The 26,773-nt window shown below is 38.8% G+C and overlaps 1 pseudogene across 1 annotated transcript; it reads left to right on the forward strand.

The window, feature by feature from the left end:
* On the forward strand, nt 1–26,573 carry LOC145486274 (V-type proton ATPase 116 kDa subunit a 1-like; annotated as a pseudogene). Its single transcript, XR_014049260.1, has 23 exons — nt 1–96; nt 202–222; nt 3,668–3,746; nt 4,832–4,929; nt 5,202–5,340; nt 6,364–6,448; nt 6,900–7,109; nt 7,807–7,900; nt 8,537–8,614; nt 10,560–10,845; nt 11,211–11,347; nt 12,073–12,224; nt 12,555–12,654; nt 13,191–13,309; nt 13,682–13,727; nt 16,573–16,656; nt 17,259–17,345; nt 17,504–17,611; nt 18,156–18,290; nt 18,949–19,066; nt 21,787–21,888; nt 26,078–26,147; nt 26,285–26,573. The product of XR_014049260.1 is annotated as a V-type proton ATPase 116 kDa subunit a 1-like (transcript).
* Nucleotides 26,574–26,773: the final 200 nt, after the last annotated feature.

The following is a 26,773-nucleotide window of genomic DNA, read 5'->3' on the forward strand; positions in this document are numbered from 1 at the left end:
ATGTCTTCCCTCTTCAGATCGGAGGAAATGACATTGGCCCAACTCTTTCTTCAAGCTGAGGCAGCTTATTCTTGTGTCAGCGAGCTCGGACAGCTAGTAAACAAAATTCTCCTGTTCGAAACCGACTTGGAAACCAATTGCAATCGCTATTATGTCTGACACTGAACCAATGTTTTGCCTTCTCTCTCCTCTTTCTGTTAGGATCTTGCGCAATTTCGTGATGTAAGTATTGCATTTTTCGTCTTTTCGCCATTTCTTTCTTAGTCGACTTGAATTATGAAGCTTCAGCATTAAAGTTAAGACTTAAGCTTACATGTAGCTCTTATGAACCGAGCAGGAGGTCTACAGGTTTGGGAGAATCTTGCCCGAAGACCGTCTGTACACACGACCGAGGTCAAGATTCTCCCATACAGACCGACTAAGCTCGGTTAATAAGATGTTTATTATATGGCAAACAAGAACCGTTTCATTCGTTTAATGCAACTGGGTTGTACTAGCTGACATTTTGCTTGCGAACGGCGATGAGCTGAAAATAATTCTGCCAAAGTTTGCTCGAGGATACCTAAACTTCGAGCCAGGATCCAAGCCAGGATCCGAGCCAGGATTCGAGCCAAGATTCGAACCAGGCTCCGAGCCAGGTTTCGAGCCAGGATTCGAGCCAGGATTCGAGCCAGGATTCGAGCCAGGATTCAAGCCAGGATCCGAGCCAGGATTCAAGCCAGGATTCGAGCCAGGATTTGAGCTAAGAACCGAGCAGGATTAGTTAGGCCCAGTTCAGACGCCAAACTTTTCATGAGCCGAACCTAAAACGTTGAATTAAGTACATGAAATGTTCGGCGTCTGAATCAGTTGAAAACGACTATTTGAATTTGGAACGGCTCAGCAGTTCTTCCCGCCTAGCTCAGCCGGGAATTTCGGCTTTGGGACGGCTTTGATTCAGACGTCGAACTTTTCATGTGCCGAACCTAATGCATACACCTTGCCTGAAAACCGCTGATGTTTCGATGTGTTTTGGCTCAAACTAAATTAAGTTCGGCGAATTAAGTTCGACGTCTGAATCAACAGGCGTACTTTTGATAATTTGGGTCGGTCCAAATTCGAATTAAGTTCGGCTCATGAAAAGTTTGGCGTCTGAACTGGGCCTTAGGATGAACTTTCTACGACATGTCGCGTGACCTGGTTTCCTTGTTTGCGTTACCCCTTTTGTCTCATCACAAGTCGTGCAGAGTAACGCGTAGGAAGTGTTATATTCTGTTGTGCTGTTTGTGCAAGTGTTACGCCACATACATTACACATATACAGAAATCTGAAAATTTGAGCACAAACCACAGTCCGCTCGTTTGGGACAAGTACATTTTACTCCCAGGCAAGTGACTTTGCCTCACGGACAAGAGACGGCCTGCAAACCATCCACCGACTAAATTTTTGATAACAATTTGTAAACAAGGAGTAAATGTTAGGCACATGGGTATAATCAAGTGTTTGGACAAAGCTTGCCAAAAGTAACAAATTATAGCGTTGTTTTGTTGATTACGTTATGTGCAGTGGTGACCTAATGAGTGATCAAAATCTGCCCCGATCAAATTTCTTTCTACGACTAAATATAGCCGTGTTTGGCATGAAAACGCCCTGTTTATCTCTTAAATGTCAAGATTTTTTGCACTGTATAAAATCAAACTCGACATCAATGTATCAAAGCTCTAGAAACTATACGCAAAGAGAAACCGTATACATTCCTACAGCAAAAACAATCGAAGCCCTTGTCAGCATTTTTAATGAACAAATCCAACTATTCGAATCCCTGTGGTGATTAAGTCAAGGTTTCTGGTAGAAATACACTTGGACGCCGCCAAAGTGAAATGTGTTAGTATTATCAAAAAGAAATTCACTAGTAAATCTACTAAGTTATCAAAAAACTTTCAGTGTTCCTGGATGTTCACGTAAAATAGTTTTTCATTCAAACGAAGATTTTCTCTCGCCTGAAACTACTTTTCATTTACCTAGTAAATAAAAAAGTATATATACGCTCGCCGGCTTTACAAATTCAACACTGTGCCTGCGCCCTGTGGCTCAGATCCTAGCTCAAAACCTAGCTCGGATCCTAGCTCAAATCCTGGCTCGAATCCTGGCTCGGATCCTAGCTCAAATCCTAGCTCGGATCCTAGCTCGGATCCTAGCTCGGATCCTAGCTCGGATCCTGGCTCGGATCCTGGCTCGAATCCTGGCTCGGATCCTGGCTTTATTCTTAGTTTATCTCAGTTTGCTCGTCTTCTTTACTTTTTTTCTCATCAGGCTTTTTGGCACTTCCATAGATAAATATATTTAGAAGATAATAGCCAATATTTTTGTAGTTTCGCTTGCAACTTTTTCACCGCAAAACATTACCGGGCTAGAAGGTAAAATCAAGATTGAAAGAGATGTTTGAAAGAAATATTTGGCACAAACAGCACAACAGAATATAACACTTCCTACGCATTACTCTGCACGACTTGTGATGAGACAAAAGGGGTAACGCAAACAAGGAAACCAGGTCACGCGACATGTCGTACAAAGCTCATTTTAACTAATCCTGATCGGTTCTTAGCTCAAATCCCGGCTCGAATCCTGGCTTGAATCCTGGCTCGGATCCTGGCTTGAATCCTGGCTCGAATCCTGGCTCGAAACCTGGCTCGGATCCTGGTTCGAATCTTGGCTCGAATCCTGGCTCGAAACCTGGCTCGGAGCCTGGTTCGAATCTTGGCTCGAATCCTGGCTCGAATCCTGGCTCGGATCCTGGCTCGGATCCTGGCTCGAAGTTTAGGTATCCTTGAGCAAACTTTGGCAGAATTATTTTCAGCTCATCGCCGTTCGCAAGCAAAATGTCAGCTAGTACAACCCAGTTGTATTAAACGAATGAAACTGTTCTTGTTTGCCATATAATAAACATCTTATTAACCGAGCTAAGTCGGTCTGTAGGGGAGAATCTTGACCTCGGTCGTGTGTACAGACCTCACTGCCTTCGGTTAATACTCACAACCTCAGTCAAGATTCTCCCATACAGACCTCGTGCTCGGTTAATAAGAGCTAAATAATAAAATGAATTTTTAAACAGAATAAACTTATCAGTACAAGTTGATTGTTATCAAAGGGGTCCTGTAAAACTTAAAAGGTAAAAATAAATCTAATAAATTATATATAAAAAAAACTACATTAGTAAAAAGTACATATAGAAATTGCATTTAAAAATTACCAATAAAAACTACAAATAAAGTAGTAGTTCATATTTCTAACCTCTAATGACAAACTATAATGTTATAAATTGTCAAACACCTAAAAAGGAAAAACTTTTTTTGGCCAAACTCCAGTTTCATTTTGGTAGTTCAACTGATGAAAGTCTGTTCCTTGTGTTGAAATTGTGATTTTTCCTCACAAAATAATTTTTAAAAGTGTACATATATTGCCACGTAGGAAGTCAAAAACACAAAAACTTATTAAATACTCTTGTCTCCTCCAAATAATGGAGCTTAAGCCTATGCTCTGAAACTTACCGTTGTGCTAGCGTTTATTGTTTGAACAATCTGGGAATAAATTAGTAAAACAGTGAAATTTCTGACTTGAAAGCTAACACCGTTATTGTTGTAAATTGAAACTGTATAAATAGTAAATATGACTTGTTTTCATTCACCAGCTGAATCCAGGTGTGAATGCCTTTCAGCGCAAATTTGTAAAAGAAGTTAGACGATGCGAGGAGATGGAGAGAAAATTAAGTAAGCTTATTGAAAAGCATGAGATGCATTTTGGTGAAAGAGTATAATGCATGTTGTTAGCTTAAAAAGCTATCCCAACAGAAAAGATTCCATGAGAATTCAACATCTCTATCTTTAGTTTATAACTTAAGAGTATGTGCAGGGTAGGTTCAAAATGTAGACCGCCCCCCTCCTCATCTGGACTCCCTTTCTGGATCCCATCTGCACCCTTTCTGGACTCCACTCTTGACAACCCCCCCCCCCCCCCCTCACGCCTGGACCCCAACTGGGAAATTTTGTGCTGGGACTGGTTACCCTGCAGGGAATAGTGATACTCTTAGTTTTCAGTTAGTACATGATTTGACCTCTGCTGAAGACTACTAGTTGTTGGTATGTATATGTAAATATTGAACTACCATGAGCCTGGCCGTATTGGAGGAATATTGGTGGAGTTCTTTTTATTTCAGGTTTATACATGTAGACCAAGCCACAGGCGAACTAGGTCCATAAACCTGCAGAAATTAAAGAATGAGACCAATATTTTCCAATACGGACTTCAAATAAGTATTTATTATATAATGGCCCTTTTTAATCTGCTGCTAAATTGATGTGTCTCCGCGATCTACTCTCTGTAAACGTGTGTGGAAGGTAAGCATTTACACTGTATTTATTCATTTCTCACATCACTTTAGTGAACACTAATTTTCTAACTGAAATTGTCCTCCAAACATGAAGGTAAATTAAAAGATCACTCCTTAACAAAATTTTTTTTATTTTGTGCAAATTATGAATTGAAAAAGAATTGAAAAAGCAATTTGCTGAAATTAATTCATGAGTTCAAAATTAAACTGGCTTAACAGGCCAATCAGTTTCAATGCACCACACTTGTGACATCATCGACTGACAAACATTTTTTGCTTGACTCTGAAGATTGCCACCACTCATGCAGGGTATCGAAATGTCAGACACCAACAACCTTTTTTCCAGAACCTGACACGACCCTAACCCAAACAATCATGCTATACATCAAACTCTTTTAAAAGTAGTCTGTAAGTTTCTATGTGTATGTACAATGTCCTGATGTAAGATAATGTTTATTTTGATAGGGTTTCTAGACAAGGAAATTGAGAAGGCTGATATTTATGTTTACAACACTGAAGAAAATCCAGGAGCTCCCCAGCCACGAGAAATGATTGATCTTGAGGTTGGTATGTACACATGCATGCAAGGTCACCTAGCTCAGTTCTTGATAATGCAGGTGGAGCAGAGGGTGACTCATTTTGCCATTAAACCATACAGAGTATGTAGATATGAAGCAATACTGTCGGTAGCTCCAATGTTTTGTTAATCACTTCAGGTATGATTGCAGACCTACAGCTGTACATTTGACTGGACAGAAATCAGTCCTAACATCATGGTTATAAAGTATGCAGTATGTTTACATTAATTATATTCCCAGGTGGTTTTGTCTTTTAGGCTGAGTTTGAGCAGCTTGAAAGTGAAATGAAAGACATTAATACGAATTATGAAGCACTCATGACAAGAGTTTTGGAGCTGAACGAACTCAAACATATCCTGAGCAAGACAAATACTTTCTTTAACTCTAGTATTTATCATGCATACTGCAGTTATTATAGCTGATTGAAGGTATGCTGTCAGAATTTCCAAACTTAATGTAACACTCTTCAAATGTCAGTGCCTTCAAAGTTGAATTTGATTCGGCACCTACTAGATGTTTTCCAAAGCTAGTACACGAACACGAGCTAAAAATTTTAATTAAGCAATGACATTTTTCTCTTTTCAACCAGATTAGATTTCTTATCAGATTTTTTTATTAGCTTTTGGGTTGCGCCTCGCATGGGATATACTTTTCCTGTTCACACAATCCCTTTTGGTCTTTTCATTTCTACTATTGATTTTCTCAATTTAACTATATAATTATGTAACTATATTAAATAACTTATGAGACCTGAATAAAGTTGATAGGCTAAGACTTGTAATAAGCCTGTGTCAGGCCATGCCAAGTGGTCCAATTACCCCCAGAGCTTATCCTGGTTTCCATAAAATTGGCGTGAAATACCTAGGAGTATTTCTACTCCCCCTAGTCCATTGTGGGGTTACCCCCAGCATTAAATTCCCTGGAACCCATTTAAATTACACCTGGGTGGAGAGAGTTACTGTTATCCTCTGAGCAAGCCCTTCTTTCTATTCCCACGTAGAGTCTGCTAGCAGGCTAAGGTACTGTGAATTAAAGTAAAATATCTTGGCAGCCCAAGAACACAATGCAATGACCGCAGCCAGGGCTTGAACCCAGACCTCTCAACTCAGAGCCCTGGCAACGCACTGAATATTTTAGGTCACAAGCAGCTTCTCCTATTAACATGATATGACCACCTTACTTTCTATTACAGTCATTTTTTGTTCCTTTTCACACTTAAATTATTCAATGAAATGTAAGACATAATAATAATGTGTCTTAATTTTGTTGCATAATTGAATTAATTTATTTTATAAGTGCCTCATCTACATTATTAATGTTAAGGCCTCACCTTGAGGTAGCCTTAAAATGTGTGTTGTTACGCCGTGCATAGGTTTTCATTTGGTAACTTTGATTAGGCGGAACTACTTGTACATATACATGAGCATAATCAGCAACAGATCTATGAGCCACCAGGAGCTGATGATATGGAGCTGCAGCTCTTAGGAGATGAGCCAAGATTGGGGTGTGTTTTTAAGATTGTTACAAGTTTCACCTCTTAGAAGATATTAAAAGTGACCCAAATTCCCTGAATGTTGGTCATAGACAGATTCGAGTGAATGATTATTCACAGACTTGAAAGTTACAATTATGTAGACTTGCACATTGTTAAAAACGGATAATTTAATAAAATAATATAAATGTGAAATGCCTTTCATATAAAATGGTTTTAAAAGGTGTCAGAGAAAACAATTTACGCCTGTCAGGCAGTTCATTTCAGAAAAGAATTTTAATGTACTAAAATAAATTTGCATTCACATTTACCAACATGTGGATGACTGACATTACATGGAAAGTTTTATTTATTAGTATTTATTTATTTAGTCCATCATCTTTTATTATAAATAATTTATTAATTTAAATATCTGTAAAATTACTTAGTAACAGTCTTTTCTACATATATATGCTCCTCGTAGATTTGTGACAGGAGTGATCATTCGTGAACGAGTGCCTTCATTTGAGCATCTTCTGTGGCGTGCCTGTCGTGGTAATGTGTTCTTTAAGCAGGCAGAGATTGAGACTCCACTTGAAGACCCAAGTACCGGTGACCACGTCAATAAGTGTGTCTTCATTATTTTCTTTCAAGGCGATCAGCTCAAAAGCATAGTGATGAAGATTTGTGAGGGGTAAGAAAAAGATTTTTATTTTATTTTTGTTTGCCTCAGTGATGGTACATGTATCTGAGTTATTTTGATTTAAGATTTCAGGATTTTATATTTGGATTTGGATTTCTGGGCAAATGCGATCCTTAGCAATCAGTTGGAAAAACGTATTCCAGCTTTGACTCATGGATAAATACAAATTATCTCTGCTTGTGGTTTGGTTTCTGAACATGATGTCTTGAGCTTAATTTGTTAATTCTAATGGCTTTACATTGACCACCCTGTGTACTCTATGCATACATGTAATTTTCAAAATCTCACCCTTGAATAAGAGCTGCTGTCATGACAGCTAAGCATTGCACTCAACAAAAGTGCCACAATCCTAAACATTTGATTTGTACATATTCAAAATAACTTGAGCTCTAAACTGCTTCTATAAAACTGGTGCTTATACAAAGACTCTTGACTATTTTCCTAATATACAGTTAATTATGTCTTATATGGAAAAAAGTGAAAAAAAATGGTGAGTTTTTAGTATGAGCTGTCCTCAAATTTATTGTAAGTGATCAGAAGCCCCCCAAATGAGTATGACATCAACCTTTGAGAAATTTGATAATTAAGGTCAGCAGTGCTTTTTGAAATAAATATATGCAGTAGTTGCCAATCATGAAATGTTAAAAAAGAAGACTGCTACGGATCATGCTACCTATTTCTTTTTCAGATATCGGGCTGTACTTTATCCCTGTCCAGACACTGCTGCAGAAAGGCAGGAAATGGCCATTGGAGTAAATACAAGGATTGAGAATATTCAAACAGTGAGTGCTTTGTTCTAGATTTAAGCCTTGTAACTCAAGACCTGCACTTGAATAGTAGCTGTAGGTAAAAGGTAATTAAAAGTCTTTATATGAGCCAAGTGGCCTATCAGGACCTCATCAGGCCGGTGCTTATTCTGGTTTCAGTAGTATGAAACAAATGAGAGTATTTCTTCCCCTGGATGGGATACTCCATTGCAGAGTTTTCCCAGCATGAGGTTCACGGGTATCTATTAAATATACACCTGGGTGCAGAGAGGCATTGTGAGAGTGAAGTGTCAGTTGCCCAAGAACACTAAGCACTATTACTAATGACTGGTCCTAGGGGAAACAGTGAATTTTGTTTCCAGCTGAGACCTTCAGTGTTCCCCGAGGCGAGGTTATTTGAGTTGGGAGGTATAACAAAATAAAATGTCCCTGGCCAGGCCTCGAACCCAGACTACTCGATCCAGAGGCGAGTGCACTAATCATGAGGCTACCACACCTCCGCACAGAGTAGCTTAGCAGTGTTTTATTGTGCACACAGAAAAGCACATCGAATGGGGTATTCTACCACTGTGCAATTGAAAGGATTTAAATATTAAATTGAATATTGATTTAATAATTATTTTCTCTGTTGATTATTTTTAATTTTCTTAGGTACTGAACGAGACATGTGACCATCGTCAGCAGTTGTTGGTGACTGTAGCCAAGAACATTAAACAGTGGTTCATAAAGGTAACAAAATTCAATGATCTGGATATTCAGATATTGAAAGCAAACCAGAAGAGATTGCAAATTGGCAGGCATTGAGAGGTAAAATACAGTCAACTCTCTACTAACTGACAGCTTTCCAATGACGATTCCTCCCCTGAGTGGCTGCATGCTCTTCTAAAGTGGATCAACCCTCCCTGCATGCATATGTAACACCCTGGGGCCAAACAGCCTTAAAAATGGTCATTTAGGGCAAGTTTGTGTTCTTTGCACATTTTACCAAACTTTGCACACTGCCTTGGATCGTTGTCTTGATCATTTCAAGTGTAACAAAATGTCAAAATGTCATATTGTGATGACATATTTGATGAGATCACAATTAAACACGTTATACAAATTTTCTAATTTCAAACCACCAATACATCATTTAAAAGAGCACGACTAGGGGACTATTATACTGAAAACCGTTCCTCACTATGACAAATATTTCTCGAGTTATAGCAATTTAAAGAAATTTCAGTGTCCCTCAGAACCATACTGTTCTTCTAAAATCAACCCCCTTGATTTTTTTTTTCTTCAGTTTTCTTTGATGAGCGTTGAGAATTTGGTAATATAGAGTACTTAGTGCTGCTAAAAATCATATCATCTTAGATTTTTTAGTCTTGACTTCTTAAACAAGTTTTTGCTGTTTGAATAATTGATGACGTCACTTCTAATGATGTCACAAATACGTTTTGAGGTGCTTAGAAGAGCAGGAAAAACATTGATGGCGATTTTTTCGGATTACATGTGTTCTACTCGTGTAGTACAGTAAATATGCAACATAAGTGAGATTGGTAACAGGAAAACACAGTCACCTTCAATTTGAAAATATTTATCGAGGGGCAGTCACTGTTTTTGGGCTGAGCATCCTTTAAAATTTAAAGTGTCATATCTCCTTTAATTTTTGAGATATGGACAAGTGGTTTTCAGCTTTTAACTACTCTTGCTGTGCTCTTTCTAAAGAAGTACAAAAAAAAGTTGGAATTTAAAAAACTTTTAATCAAGGTTATGGAATGACGTCATTAACAGTGGCATCATCATTTGATATTTGCTGTCAATTTTGTTGTCAAAAAAAATGGACATTTGTCCTCTATTCACTTGCCAAGTTTTGCGACGAGATATTTACTACACTTGAGGTTATACTGAAATAACCAAAATTTGCGACACCTTAATGACTGTTTTCAGGGCGGTTTGGCCCCAGCATGAATTGAAACAAAATAATGACACAACTGTTTAGTTGTGGAATCAGCTTATCAACAGACTTCTCCTTCGTGGATTGACTTTGTCACAGTCCCAGTAATTACACGTGATTGAATGCTTTCTATTATAGTCGATATAAGTGCATCTACTTGTAGAGGAATTGGTGAATGGTCCTTCAAAAACCATCTCCCAAAACTGAAAAGTTTGGTCTAATTTCACATGTCTAACAGTCTCAATTTTTTTCACAAATCTGTCATATGGAGTCTTGATTTTTTGCAAGGCTAAGAAAACCTCAAAGTCCTAATTTGTTTGTTTGGTTTTATAAATGACGTCTGAAGGTCTTAGAGTGTGAACGTCTCGTGGTCGCATTTAAAAAAAGCTTTGAAGTCTCAGTCCCACAATTTAAGAAGTCAGAATGTCTCAGGCTAACAAAGAAACATGCTGCCTATAACCCTGTTGTTGTTATGAAAGTCAACATGTGACGGTTGCCATTTGATCAAACTTTAATGAATGCACAGCTCTTCACAGGAATAGTTCAATAGGCTTAACCCATTGGTGGTAGTGATTTTCTTTTGTTACTGAAACAATCGTTTTTTGTTTAAATTTGCATTTAAAGCTTTTTCTATTATTCCTTTACTTTACTTGAACGTTACACTACCGTCAGAGACTATAGTACAACTACGTACATGACTTGAACAGAACATGACTTCTTTTACTATATATTAAGGTAAAAAAGATCAAGGCCATTTATCACACCATGAACATGTTCAACCTGGATGTGACTCAGAAATGTCTTATTGCTGAGTGTTGGTGTCCAGTTAGTGACTTGGATAAGGTTCAGCAGGCACTGCGGCGTGGCACAGAGCGCAGTGGTGCTGCTATACCATCCATTCTGAATCGCATGTCAGCCCATCAAGAGCCACCAACCTTTAACAGGACGAACAAGTTTACTCAGGGGTTTCAAGCCATTGTGGATGCCTATGGAGTGGCCAAATACCAAGAAGTTAATCCAGGTATTTTGCATTGTTTGTTATTCTTTCATTTGCATGAATTGCATGTACCAGCCCAAATCATTATCTCCATGGGCATTTACATTTTACCAGTATTTTCTTTTTCACTCTTTGGTAACAGGAATAAAAGTGCATCCTAATAAGCCTTTCAAATAATACTTCAAAGTTTGGCCATCATTTTTCTCCATCTTACCCAAACTATATGCCATGGTTTTTGCGAAAAGAATCTGAAATAATGGTGTCAACTGACATGTTCATTTGCTGATAATGTCCTTTATTCAAATTGAAATCCTAAAGGTCAACATGTGTATATATTGTATACAAGTATTTAAAACTAACCTGAAATTGTTGACTTTTCTTTACACCAGCTCTGTTTACCATCATCACTTTTCCATTCCTGTTTGCGGTCATGTTTGGTGACTGTGGTCATGGGTTAATCATGTTTCTGTTTGCATTGTGGTTGGTGCTTAAAGAAAAGAAACTAGAGAATTACAAAGGAGGAGAGGTAAGGTCGCATGTCTTGACCTCAACAGAGCAGCACAATTTTTCATGCATATTAAGCCAAATATTCAAATTCTAACAGAAATTTTAACCACAAGGTGTTGTTCAAGAAAGTATCCATACCCTCCCATGGGGGGCGGGGGGGCGGAGGGGCTTTGGTTTGAACCCCTCTCCCATCCCTCTGGAAATTTGACGTTTGGTTCATAGTTACTTAAATAAAATTCTGGCTATTTGAGATACCCTCCTCTGTGCTACAGGAATTTCCAATAACCTTCCTTGGGATGAGGGAGGTACTATGGATATTTTCTAGAACCACACTTACGTGTTTCTGCCGCTTTAAAAACTAAAGTAGATGAGCAAATACATGTATAGCTGCAAAGTATTTCAACACAACCATGAACATGTGGTGACTGATAACGTTGTCTCTCATTTTTCACTATTTGTTCACCCAACAGGCCAAATAAGATTGTCTTTTAAGTTTGCAGTGTACAAATTTCAGTCAGTTTTAAAGATGGCAACATTTTGCCTCAACTTTTAATTTGCACTTTCGAATACAAACATTTCTGCATGTATTGTTTTCAATCAATGAATGTACTAAAACATAAACTAAAGATAGAAATAGGAAATCAAATTGAAATTTTCCATTACATGGGGGATTGACAATTTTTTGTAAAATTTTCTTTTATTGTTACTAAAATTGAGATCCAAAAATATTATTTCTCACGTCAGATGTTTGAGACCATGTTTGCGGGCCGCTATATAATTCTGTTGATGGGGCTGTTTTCAATCTATACTGGCCTTATATACAATGACTGCTTTTCAAAGTCATTCAACATCTTTGGCACTGCATGGGATCTTAGTGTAGATTGGGATGGCATCAGGTATGTTCAAAATTATAAATAATTTACCACATTTTCTTCATTTATCACCCCTGGCGTCCATTTCAAACTTGGTGTTGGAGACCCGCGTTTATTGATGCTTGTTCATATTTGAACCTGATATTTAGCACTTTACATGTGCCTTAAACTTCCTGCCCAGCTTATTGCTCCTTGCAGAATATATAATGCTTGAGGAGCTAATATTGGAAACGCAGCATGTTATGGGAAAAAATATGGTAATGTGCTAGTTGTAAGCGATGAGGGGCTTAAGTCCTCAAGACTTTAAATTATTATTTAGTTTGAGTGACTTTTAAAATTACAATTGTTCTTTAGTAAAAAGACCCTTGACTCGCATGGTAATACATCCAAAATAATCATGGTCGACCCAAATAAGACCTACCGTGGAATTCCTTACTTCTTTGGTATTGATCCGGTAAGTTCCTGTGTTATGCTTCCTGTACATGATTATTATTATGGAAGATGATGTCAGTCTAATACACAGACTGTGGACTGCAGACCATGACTTAGTGAATATAAGACACAGACTGCGGTATATATAATAACGTGGGCTATACCAGAAAAACAGATTATGGACTGGGTACAGACAACAAAAAGTACCTAGGTATTAAATGTGGACCAAAGATTACTTACAGACTGCATGCATGTGTAAACGCAGAGTTAGTAAAACCAGGCAACCTGAGATGTACAGTGTATTCTAACACAGGTTGCTTCAGTACAGATCAAGGGAGACTGGAAATTCACAGTGAAAACATGCTGATCTTGTAGATAATCTGATCTTATTAGAGACTAGATACACTATATAATCTAGGCAAGATTTGTGGAATCTTATAAGCTTAAGCAGCACTGAAATGTATTAGGAGAAAAACAGAGGACACTTGGTTTGTTAATTTCTTGTTTAGAATTATGCTGACCACCACAATGTGCTGTTTTGTCTGGTTTCTTTCCCAGATTTGGCAGGAAGCTGTGAACAAGCTCACCTTCACCGACTCTTTCAAAATGAAGATGTCTATCGTGTTTGGTGTCGCACATATGATGTTTGGTGTTTGCTTGAGTTTCTTTAACCACAGGTGATTATAGGCTGTCATCTTCTACATTTATAAGAAGGGTACTCTTTACTACTAACAGTACAGTACCAATAACTTAGTCCCTCTGAGAGGTATGCCAGCTGTGTAACTTACCAAAAAATACACCTGACTGTGTACAGGTAACTTAGATGTCGAATCACAAAATTAATTTAAATCAATTTCTTTTTAAATATTCAAAAATTATAATTTTGTAAAAATAAAGCATCATCATCTTCATGACCACAGCCCTTGAGAAAGCATGTTACATTTCACAGTGTTTTCCATAAGCACTAGAAAACAAATCGCGAAAAAAGGTCAGAAAAATTGCCGACTAGTAGTCCTGAGTGTGCTAATAATGGTGATGTATTGTTTCAGACACTTCAAGAAGCCTCTTGATATTGTAGCAGAGTTTATACCTCAGGTATGTGTTGTGGACAACCAATATTCTGCAGAATCTCTTCAACTGAACATCATCATGTTTGGTGAAAATTTTGCTTGCCTTGGATTTTCACACAAGTGAATCAATGCAGGGCATTTGGTTAATTAAACATTACCAGACGGAAGTTATTAAGAAACAATGAAACTTTTCATGGTCAAAAACTGACTGAGCCATTTTATGTTCTTACTTCGGAAGGTGTTCTACAAAGCAATGTTCTTCGTGGTAGCATTCAGCCCACTATTAGAATAATATGTGGTGCAATGTAATTAAGACAAAGTTTTCAAACCTTGAGACCAGTCCTAATTACGTGAACTGAGTGCAGTTGGTGTGTCACCTGCAGTCATGACAGAGATAGCATTTAGAGCTCTTGCAGTGATTCCTTGAGTTTAAAATGCAGTTGTTCCAGGGGATAGGTGTGTGCCACAAAGGGTCTTAATCCCTCACCCAAATTAAGAATGAAGCAAATATAAAACAAAAACTAAGAATAGCTTGAATGGGTCAACTTTATTTCATTTCTGTAACATTGGAAGTTAACGGATACTGTAATGATTCAATTTAGCACCCTCCTTCCAATAAGTGCCCCTATTTGAATAAGCGTCCCCCTTTGAATGTGTTTCGAAGGACTAGCATCCAGTCCAGGATGGATTAGCATTCCATCCAGGGGGGAGAAGAAATACTCGTAGTCACTTCATGCTACAGAAACCGGGATAAGCTCTGGCCTGATGAGCCACTTCGTGCGTATGCAGACTTAGCCCTTTTTTTAATGTGTTTTTATTCATAAGGGCCCCTATTCCGATAAGAGCCCCCATTCTAATATAGTTATAATATTACAGTGCTGTGAGAGCACGTATCAACGAAGGTTCATCTTCCTTATTGCTCACATAAGTAATGCCACATTACAAAAACAGTGGTCTTCGTCTGAGTTTCTTGAGTATTATGTCCATGTGAGTGCATAATTTCCTCAAATGAATGATCTCTTCCTCAATTTTTTTTGTCAATTGCTCAGCTGGTCATTCTGGCCAGGAAGGATCCAGGGACAACAAGTCCATTTTCCAGTCTTCTTGATTCTTGAACATTCAGTTGTTTCTCAAAAAGAAATAAGCGCCCTGTCTCGAATAAGCACCCTCCCTTGAGATACCAAAAGTAAATAAGCGCCCCAGTTTGCTACATTGAATCATTAACGGTAGTTCAGTTTTCACAGATCATTTGTTTTTCATTTAGCTGGGCATTTACACACTGCAATTTTAGCTGATACAATTTAGGTACCCTATCTAAGGATCACACCAGGAGCACAATGCCAACAGGGGCAAAAGTCTTGCCACCAAGCAAAGTCCCCTCACCACGAAACGAAGTCTCCTCGCCCTGAAATTACCAACAGTCTAATAACATTAAAATTGTTTAGTTGTATAACTCACATAGCTTGTGTAAAGTTGAAGTTGTTTGATCATTTAGCCGAAGCTTTTTATGAAACTCTTATGTAAGTTTAACTGCAAATGCAACAGCAACACAGTCAGTTCTCAAAGAAATATACATGTAGTCGAATTCTAGAAAGCTCTGTTTCCTCGTTAGACATAGTATCACTTCACTGACAACAGGTTGACATCGAAATTTGCAAACAGAGAAGGCAACAAACTTACGAGTCAATTGACATTGTAGTCGCTCGGACTGCTAATACACCTGAACTACTTTACTCTAGTTTATCTTTCTCTTGGTGCTTGATGGCGAGGAGACTTCTCTAGGTGGCAAGTTCATTGGCGGCGAGATTCCCTGGTGGCGAGGTGACGGATACCGCAAAAATGATACCCTACTTAAGGTGCCGAACACAGTTTTTGATATCTTTGTTTCATTCACCTTTTTCTCTAAAACCTTGGATCCCTCAGTCGCCAAAAATGGCAGCAAGCATGTTAACAACACGAACTTTGGTTTTTTGATGGTCAAGCTGATGTATGTGCCATTGCCATGGCAAATGAATAAATATAAACAGGCCTTTAAAATCGGTTTTGTTTATTTTTGTAGAAAATCTAGTCATTAGATTTTCTTCATAATTTGCATGTAACAAGCTTGTAATGATTCTCACAAGTTAACACCATTTTGCTAATAATTTAACAGAGAGATCTTCAATTATCCCTTATTTGAGGTTCACTGGAATATCTAGAATTTCCTTTGTCAAAGTTCAGTTATTTTCAAAACTCCAGTTACTTATTTCCTGAAGTATTTTCATGCCAAATTTCGTGAAATTCTAACGAGTGGTTCTCGAGAAATAGGCGTATTTCCGAGAGTACAATTTTTCATCCAATCGCAATTTTTTGACTTACTTAACACATGCGCTGCATTTAACTGGGTTCTTTCGGCAACAGAGAAAAAGCTGAGAATTGCTGAGTTCTTTGAATCATTACCTTTTCTACCATATCTTTGTAATAAAAGGCTAAAGCCATCAATGCACTGCGTTCAGTTATAGAGAAAAATAGCACAGATAGTGCGGGTGTTGAGTAAATAAAATGATTGCTATATTGATGGCATGTTTGTTTTTTTGCTATCCTTGTGCACGCACTGAATTGCATCAGCAAAAGCGTGTGCGAAAACTGTGTTCGGCCACCTTAAGGATTGAGAACCTCAAAAATGCTACCCTACTCAACTGCACATACCTATCTAGGCCATATATGGGAATATCTGCCCATCCTAGGGCAGTTGTCAGTAGAAGCTGTATTTTTCCAGGTCAGTTCACTTTCTCAAACTGCACTGTAGCAAAAGAGGGGAGTGCAGTCTTTCAGTGTTTCTTAATGTAAGCTATAGATTCATATCTCAGCAGCTTGTTCCTTTCTTTCAGGTTCTGTTTTTGTTTTGCATCTTTGGTTACCTGGTCATTTTGATATTCTACAAGTGGATTGTCATCAATGTCAATTCACCAAATGTAACTGTACATGAAGCTGTATAGTTAAAATTGTCCATGTTGTAATCCATTTCCATCTGTATTCTAACTTATTTTAAACTAGTAGCTAATGGTACTCATTTATCCCCTGCCCCTCCCCCTTCCACCGCGTCCTCTGGGTTAACAGGTCTCCAGCTAGGTAGCTTGAACTCAGAACTCTCAATATGGAATCCAATGCACTCAAACAGTAGGGCTCCCCCATAAAATAGGAGTCTGACACAATATGTCTGGAGAGCTATGTAGTGTTAAAATTTCTGCACATTTTAGGTACCTTCATGGCCCTCTTCACATGCCTATGAATTAACTATCTAGCAGCACGAGCATGCAATAGGTGTGAAGGGCTATGAGGTGTATCCCTCTGCATACATTGCATCCCTGCACAGCTGTCTGAATGTATGTATTGCATGCATTCCATCAATTATCTGCCAGCATAGGCCTTTGATAGTTATGTAGCTTTATGTGCCTGTGATTAATGCTAGATAATTGTGCAAATTATCTTTTCAGCTTCTGAAAGTCAAACTATTAATGGAGATGAAAATATAACTTTCTCTTAATAATTAAACATTTTTTCTGTTTTATTTAAGCAAGCCAGTTTACTGTTGGCACTCATCAACATGTTCCTTAAGTTTGGATCAAAAATCGAGGACCCTGACTTGCTTTAGACAGGACAGGTAGGCAATATTATTCTTACTTCACATGTTCTTATATATTCACGTTATTTGCTATTGAGTGAAATTTATACTGAGATCAAAAACCCCAAGAAACTTTGAGTTGTGATGCAGGGTTTTAATTACTGTGCACGCATCTTTTGTCTCTGTTTTTTCAACAGGATATCATACAGCCATTGCTTGTAGTGATAACAGTGTTGTGTGTACCATGGATGCTCTTACTGAAACCTTTCTACCTCCGACACCAACACAACATGAAAAAGCAAGGGGTAAGAGGAGTGCTTGGCCAGTTGTTGACATTATACTTTTGGTTGTTAGGTTATCCTATACTTGTGACTGCCCTTTATTGTACAAAAGTATGAAATTTTATGTTCATTTACTAAAGAAATCTTGGCTACATAATAAGGTTAATTCCTTAGCATTGTAGACCATATTTCAATTTGTACCAAACATTTACGTGATTGGCCAATTAAACTTCTGTCTGAGCACCAAACCATAAAGAAGTTTTTGCATCACAATATTGCCTAGAAATAGTATGATTAACTAAACTAGCCAAAAATACTTTACTCTAGTTTGTTCAGCACTGTGATCCAACCCACTCTTGCCAAAGTAGAAGTAGACGTGGACACAGTTCCATGCAATATCAGTAACCTCTCCGTGGAAGGTCACTGGAAATTCTGAGGGAGTAGGGGTATAGCTACATGAATTTCTAGGGGGCAGGGTGGGTTTTTTTTTTTACCTAAAAACCTTGTGTGTGAAGTATACTGTAGATCTTCTGGAGCAACACAATACTGAGTGACAAGGCTAATTTAGGGTTTTCAGAGACTAAGATCAAGCATTGCCGGACCTGCCCCGGTTTCTGTGCACATTGGAGATGCTGAACATGAATACAGTGAAGTGATCTATCATGACAGCCAGAACGACGAACATGAGGATGTTCATGAAAAGGTAGGAGTGCTGTTTAAACAGCTATTTACAAGGACATTCTGATTAGATTTAGGCCATGCCCTTTGATACAGCAGTGGATACAGGAAAGAGTGAAGTGGGGGAAAATCATGTGGCAAGTAAATATTGTAATCTGGTTGGCTACACAAGCACCTGAAGATGTAGTACCAATACATGGAAGCAGGTCTTAAGCTTTAGGTGGAAATTGTTTTGAATACTATCAGTAAATTAGTTCAGCAATATTCTAAGTTTAATAGCACAGCGACTGGGTTAAGCTGAAACAAATAGACTGCTTGCTCTTATAGTTTCTCTTAACCTTAATGGTTGATTGGGATCATCATACCTCAACATTCAACCATCAGTCTACATTTATTTGGAAAGCATAGACGGGAGAATTATCCTTATGGCTTATTTTTTCATTTATTTATTTTTTTGTTTTTGTTGTTGTTGTTATGTAAATCTGCCGTTAAATTGTAATAAATAAATACCAGAATGTTCAAGTCCTCGGAAAAAGTTTCTTAAAGTGTTGTGGGCGCGTAATGCGTCCAAAGGGCTTTGAAGTTTTATCCTTAGCACGCATTGTGGCCCATAGTGCTAGGTAATATTTTGCAGTACAGCACTGTCTTATCTCTGTTTTTCTTTCCTTTCTCCTGCATTGCAGTTTGACTTTGGTGAAGTATTTGTACACCAGGCGATCCATACTATTGAGTACTGCCTTGGTTGTATCTCCAACACAGCTTCTTACTTGCGATTGTGGGCACTAAGTCTGGCTCATGCAGGTGAGGAAAGGAAGTCTGGATGGAAATTGATTTTCTTTTGGCCACTCAACAAAGGTCTAGATCACACTGTCCATAGGTGTTATATAATATTTAACAACTATTCCACGAACGTGTGTTGGATATGAGATGGTAGATAGCCAACGAGGCACGCAGCTCCGACATCTCTTATGCAACAAGCGCGAGTGGAATAACTGTTTCTTAAAAACGAACCCAAAATATAGAAAACTAAACTAAAACAAAAATGAAAACGCCTAGCACAAAAAATCACGCACACGCTTACCATATTTGTGGAGCATGGTATGATATTGGCTCATAACCCATGATGGCTAAGCCAATGAAAACTCTCGAATTACATTATCCAATGATCCAGTATAATGCATGCTCTGATTGGTTGAAACAGCGTGCTTTATCAGAGAACAGATGCACAGCAAGCTGAATTTCAAATTTTTGCTTCGAAATTTTGACAAATTTGACCCAACTAAACGTTCCCCGTCACTCAGACAAACGCAATGGAAACTATCTACTTGTCTGCAGAAGTGTTAAAACTGTACTAAAATAACAAGTTTTACTTATTCCGACAAAACGAAAATCACTTAGCGGGTAAAAAAATTGTAGCGAATGCTTCGATAAAAGACACTATATTTGTTGCAAAAGAAGAAATTATACTTTAGAAGTGAAACAACGACAGAAAACACCAATTGGGCTGTCTCTGTTTATTATGAGGAGCTTTATTTTTGTTAAAAAAAAATTCTCACACAACACTTACATGCAGTTTAGTAACGCTCTTTAGCTAAATAGCGATCTCCGGTCATCTCAGCGAAGTGAAACTCAACAATAACAACGCTCACCCGACGAGTTATCAGTTGAAAGTTTGCTCTGATATTCTCTCCCGTACTCGGAATAGAACCAGTGGGAGCAGTTTGGTCTTTCCAACTTTGACGCTTGTTCGGGCAATCTTGCTGCAAGGCGTAAATAACTGTAGTTCCTTTCAAATGCTGCTCACCATTTCGCATTTTCATCCGCAAGCTTTGAGCTCTTTGTTTCGTAAATCCCATTAGAAGGTGCAAGTTTTTATGAACCACAATGCGGCTCAGAAATTCTTAGATCTTTGTTTTTATATCCAACTAAAGAGCGAACTTTGAAGTGATCGCGCTTCTCTCGAAAGCCACTCGAAACCGAAGATAACTGCAGAAATTCTCGCGCGCGCATTGGCTAATTTTCATTGTCAATATGCGGACAGACACATGAATTTATAATTTATGCGATGCGTCAACGAGCGAGAGCGGATAATTTGACAATCCGTTATCGTAAAAAACGGATTGACGTCAGTTTGTCATATGTCTGCCCTGTTATTGACGATGGATTTCGTCATAACAATGTGATGACGAGATTCATCATCAATAACAGGACAGACGCATGAAAAATTGACGTCAGTTTGTGAATGACAGCTGTTGTCTCGTTAGCCAATCAAATTATTTGAACAATTCTAACAAAGATTGTGATTGGCTTAGTTTAGCGTGCTTTATCAGAGAACAGTTGCACGCTGACGCCACTTTTCCTCGTTTGGAAAATAAAGTTTAGTTTGAAACTATTAGCTGAATATGTGGGGAAATCAATGGATTCTTTATCATTAAACAAATAAAGACGCCTCGACCGTGCTCTGTTCTGTTGTAAAGCTCTTAGGAAGCGGTAGAGCACTCAAGAAGTAGGGCGAAACACTCAGCTACGCCTCGTGTTTCCCCCTACGCTTCTTTCGTGCTCTACTGCTTCCCGCATGCTTTACAACAGAACAAAGCACAGTCAAGGCTTCTTCATTTGTTAAAGAACCCTTATAATGTTACTGTATTAGCATGCTTTAAAGCACATGATAAGAACTTAGAGACTGTTGTATTCATATCTGCACTCGTGACCTCCTTAGAGTCCTGTGAATATTTGACATTAACTTTCGCTCCTTGATTCGTTTGTATGTTTCCCTTATTTTTGGTCAGAACGCGCAGACATGCTTATCACAACTTCGAGCCATAGAAACGTGTATTTACCAGTAATATTCAAGGGAAAGTTGTGAAAAGAGAAGATTAAAAATGGATTACGACTGGCAGGGTTTTAAAAATTGCCAGGTTTCTTTAAGTAAGCAGAGAAATAGTAAGAGAATTAAACAATATTGTTGAGGTGTGGGACATCGCGAGAATATAACTAAAACCTCGACCAAGCAAGTGCTAGGTTGCGCCGGCCGGGTATATCCAACTTCGTTCCGGGGCTCTCTCTCCTCTGCCTTCCTTGGCGTTGGGAGAAAGACTCTGGTTGCAGCTGGTCACGCGAGTCCACCCAGAATCTGGGTGGTAAAAAAGTCTGTTGGGCGGAAGGGGTGGCAGAGTGTTTTGATTGTTGCTGTGACATTAAGCTGTGTTTTGGGTTCTTCGATCTTAGGTCTTCGTTTTCGTTACTAACCACAAAATACGGGCAGGTATGTTTTGCAGGTTGTAGGTTAAAAAAAAAAATCGACTTTTAAGTCCGAGTGAGTCTACTTAGCACTTCGGTTAGCATCAATAGCACTCCGGTTAGCCTAAATTAGCTTAGGTTGCTTGCGGTTAGCTTTTATGTTGGGTTTCATTCGACTTCGACTCAAATAAACAAGTCGTTGCAACCTGCAACCTGCAAAATATACCTGTCGACAAAGTACCGTGACTGAGCTTCTTTGATCAGGTTTGTTCTTGTCGCAGAGCTGTCTGACGTGTTATGGACCATGGTGCTTCACGAGGTTTTTAAATTTACTGGCGTGCCTGGTGTCGTGGTTTGTTTTGTTTTGTTTGCATACTGGGCAGGTGAGCGTTTCATTAGACCTGTCACTAGGTTACAGTAGCTGATACAGTGGGGCCAGTCTAAAAAGTGCTTATTAGAGGATTGAATTCTGATTGAATTTCCACCCTGAGTCCTAAAACAACCGAGCGAGACTGTCCCCTGGTTTAGTATTTTGCTGTGACTTCTACAAGGAGTTAGAGAAAAGTCGCAGCTTAACAGACTAGCAGAAGTAGCAGATAAGCAAGAGAAGGGTCTTTTCCAATAATAATAATAATAATAATAATAATAATAATAATAATAATAATAATGGCATTTCGGGCAGTATATCCACAGGGTGGCTCTTCGTCTGTCCGATGCTAACTAAATTTACAATTGTAAAAAGGTTAAAAGATATCTAAAAATTTATATCTATATGTAAACGAGATAAAATTGTGTTTTAAGATATGCTAAAATAAATAAATGAATAAATAAATAATTAAAATTATGCCAGATGTTCTAAAGCTCTCTTAAAAATAATGTTTTTGGTGTCTTTACAAAACTTAATATAGTCTTGGCAGCACCTCACGTTGCTGGGCAATGTGTTAAATAAACTTGCAGTCTGGTCCTGTAGAGTATTATTAATTAAAGATCTCTCTAACTGAATGCTGTTACTAGATCTTAAGCATCTTTCGTGTTGAAATACATTAAGTTTCAGATAACTTGGCCAATATGGGTTGTGAAGGGCTTTATGAGTTGCCTTAAGTAGGTTCCATTCGCGTTGTTCCTTTACGGGAAGCCATTTGAGTTTCGTAAGGATGTCTTCGGATGACACAAATCTACCAAGCACAAAACTAGCTGTAGCCTTTTGTACTCTCTGGAGACGTTTCATTAAATAATCCGGGAGTGAGTGGTATACTATGTCATTATAATATAGCTTGCTTAGAACCAGTGCCTGTGCCAAATTCTTTTTGATATGGAAAGGCAGGATGTTCTTTAACTTCCTTAGGGTTGTTAGAGTAGCACAGCAGGACGCTGCTACTTGTCTGACATTTCCTTCCCAGTTCAGATGCTCATGGATGTGAGACCCCAGTAATTTGGTGGTGGTCACTCGTTCCAAGGGGATGCTGTTGATTGTGATGTCGAACTTTTCAGTGTTTAAATGATGGACCTTTAATAACTGCGGGGTAGATAATAACATCAGCTTAGTCTTGGAAGGATTAATGACTAAGTTTGCTTCACGTGACCACGCTTCCAATTTGCCTATACTTGCAGAAAGTTCAGTTAGAGTTGATTGAAGATCTGCTGGTTTGCAGTGTGTGTACAATGTGGTATCATCAGCATATTGATGACATTTAACTCCGCGTACATATGACTGAAGGTCAGCCACGTAGAGATTGAAAATGAGTGACCCCATGATAGAACCTTGAGGTACGCCGAAACTCACCATACAAAGCTCTGACGTTTTGTCGTCGACTTGCACAAAGTGTTTCCTTCCTGTAAGATATTGGATCGTCCATTTAAGATATTCCTTGGAAAAGCCCAACAGGCTAAGCTTTTCAAGAACAGTCTTGCACTTGATAGTATCAAACGCCTTAGAGAAATCGGCTAGTACCATGAGGGTAACTTCTCCTCGCTTCATGGCGCGAATAATGTCATCTCTGATCCCTAATAGAACAGTAGTCGTTGAGTGTCCTTTCCTGAAGCCTGGGATATTCTCTTTTAACAGGAAGTGAGAATCAATGTAATCGATGACTTGGTGGTGTACGAGTCTTTCAAAAACTTTTGAAAGGACCGGAAGTATTGATATCGGTCTCGTGTCTGATACACTGAAGGTGGGGCCACTGGCCTTAGGGATTGGGGTTACCCTCGCAACTTTCCAAGCGTCGGGAAATGTTGATGTGACAATACAGGAATTTATCACGTCTGTCAAAGGTCCTGCAATCAGGTCGGCTACAGGCTTTAGGAACTTAGCTGGTATTTGGTCAGGTCCTGTCGATGTATCGGAACGAATTGATTTGATTTCCTTGAGGACCTCTTCATGTTTAACGTGGCGCAAAGTGAATGATCTTTCTCCGATCAGGCATGGCTGCAAGCTATCAACAAAGTTCAGTAGGTCTTCTTTTGCGTCAACGCCTGCATTTCCGGTGGTGCGTTAAGCAACTTCTGCAAAATGCTTGTTAAGCTCATTGACATCCAGACGTAAAGGCTGTGGACATGGGTTCAAAATACGGCGTATAATACGCCAGACCTCTTTCGGTTTCGTTGATGATAATGCCGTATTGATGAACGATCGTTTCGCCTCTTTGATCGTTGTTTTCAGAGGATTACGGACGTCGCGAAAAGCTTGCCAGGCATCGGGTGTTTTTAACGAGTGTGCCTTGTGTCTTAGTACATTTCTCTGATTTTGAAGACCTACAATTTCCTCATCATGTAACCAGGGAGCTCAGTGGCCGTGTGACCTTTGTGCGTGTCAGTGGAGCGTGTCGCTCAATACAGTCAGAGATGAGTGTAGTAAACATCTCTAGCTTTTCTTCAGGATCATCTGTTGCCTGAATGACACTAAATGGAAGGGATGTAAAGTCGCGAACGAACTCTTTTTCCTTGAACCCTCGCTCTTTTCGAATCATTTTAAACTTTGGAACAAAGCGCTCAGCACGAATGTTGGGGCACGCGTAAGGTGCATCATGGTCGCTCACATTTGAGCATGGAAGAACATCAACATGTGTAACACGCTTAGGATCATTTGAGATTATGTGATCAATCAAGGTCTCACTGTGAGGTGTAACTCTTGTTGGCTTTTGTACGTGCTGTGTTAGGTTAAACGTGTTCAATAAATCTGCATACTGTTTTGTCAACGGCGCATTTGGCTTCAGCACGTCAATATTTAAATCCCCAGTAACGAGCAATAAACCGTCCCACGAAGTTGACAGATCCGCCAACATGCTCTCCATTTGGGACATCCACTGTTGGGTATCTAGTATTCTTGTGGATCTGTATATGGTTCCCATTAATAAGTGACTATGTTTATTGCGTCCTTGAATTTCAAGCCACAAGTGTTCTAATTCAGGGTATCTTGATTCCATATCCTTACGCCTTTTGTACTTCACACTTTCTTTAATGTATGCACCAACGCCTCCACCTTTGATTTTATCTCTGTTCCTAAACTCATTAGCATAGCCAGGAATAGTTACATGGCTAAGTAGTTGTGGGTTGTCTTTGAGCCGTGTTTCGCTAAGCATGACCACGTCAAAACCATATCTTTGAATGACGAGGAGTGGCTCGTCGAATGTTGATGTCATACACTGCGTGTTGATGAGCATAAAAGAAAGTTGTTTTTGTCTCGCAATGAGAGCATCGAAGTGGCGGTCGGAATTCCAATGCAAATCACTCGCAGCATCATCTGTCGTGTCCAAAGCGACTAGATCTTTTACTTTAAAGAAGGGAAGCTCAGATAATGTACAAGTACTACATGTCCAAATGCCAGGCTGGTTAACTTTGATGGTTTTATGGAAACTGGCGTTGCTGTTTACACAGCGAACATGAATTAAATCATAACACTTATCGCACTGAAGATGTTTATGGTTTCGCTGAACTGGCTTTGAGCACTTTGGGCATTTGGCAGTAAATCCGCTTTTTGGTTTTAGGTTGCTCGAAGACGTATCCAACGCGGGTCCAGGATGCGGATGAACGTCCCCACAAATTAGTATCGCTGAGGCAGTAACATTGAATGATGCGGTAGAGTTGTGATGGTAGAGTGGGCGACTCTCAAGCCATTTGCATTTCTTCGTGGTTGATGTCGGCGAATTTCGACTCCATTTGATAGGAGTTTCGATGAAACACCGATTACTTTCGATTGAATTCACCTTTAGGTCCGACTTGTAGGTAGAAATTTCAATATTCAGAGCCAAAAGAAGCAATAAAACGAAATTAACTTCGGAGACTAGGAAGACGCGTCTTTCCATGACCACACCTTCACACCTTCACACCTTATAGATTGAGGAATAGTATAAATTATTTACTCGTTAATTTAATCATCTTTAATTGATAATCAACTAAGTGTTCACTTTCTCGTCGATGCAGCACAACAATGATTCTGTGGAAACTATTTGCTTTGTCCTCAAGTGTGAGGTGTCCCAGTACCGTGATTAAGTCTCCTTCTTGTGCAGTGTTCCACATGATAGGTTTAACTGTCGTCCAAACACTAAACTAAAACACTGTTAATTTGTATTTCAGTGAAAACGGTTGTCATCCTGTTGATCATGGAAGGTCTATCGGCTTTTTTACACGCTCTTCGACTCCATTGGTGAGTTCCTCTTTCCTTTTTGAAGCACACGCCAAAAGTTTTCACCTGGTTTTATTCTTTATTTCCACTCCTTACGTATCGAATTTTGATGAAATAGATTTATTTATTCATAATCTTTTGCTTTTGTTTCTTTTTAGGGTGGAGTTCCAGAACAAGTTCTATCAAGGAACAGGATACAAGTTTCAGCCTTTTTCTTTCAAATTAATTTTAACTGGTCAGATTGAGGAATAGTATAGTTAAAAATAATACAGACTACCTTATGCTTCAGGCTCATTCCTAGGGATGTTTCGTTCAGAAATTGCCAAAAAAGCCCTGGGAACGAGGGTGGACCGATGTCTCAAAACGAGTTGACAGGCTTCTCCACTTTGTAACAGAATTTAAAAAAAAAAAAACTGCTATCACAAGTAATTTTCTGTTTCAGAGGCGGTAAGAATTCTTTAAAGACTACAACAATTTTTAGATTGTTAAAGAAAATGTATTATAAAATTAATAATAAGTTTTTTTTTTTATTTAAACACGGCTATTTTAACAGGAAGACTGGTGTACATAAAGCCGTGTCACAAACAAAATTTGAACAGGCTATGAGGCTGTTTAAACGCTTGTGTTAGATTACGCTAGAAAACATA

Source organism: Orbicella franksi, chromosome 5 (genome assembly GCF_964199315.1).
Source record: "Orbicella franksi chromosome 5, jaOrbFran1.1, whole genome shotgun sequence".
Taxonomy (NCBI): domain Eukaryota; kingdom Metazoa; phylum Cnidaria; class Anthozoa; order Scleractinia; family Merulinidae; genus Orbicella; species Orbicella franksi.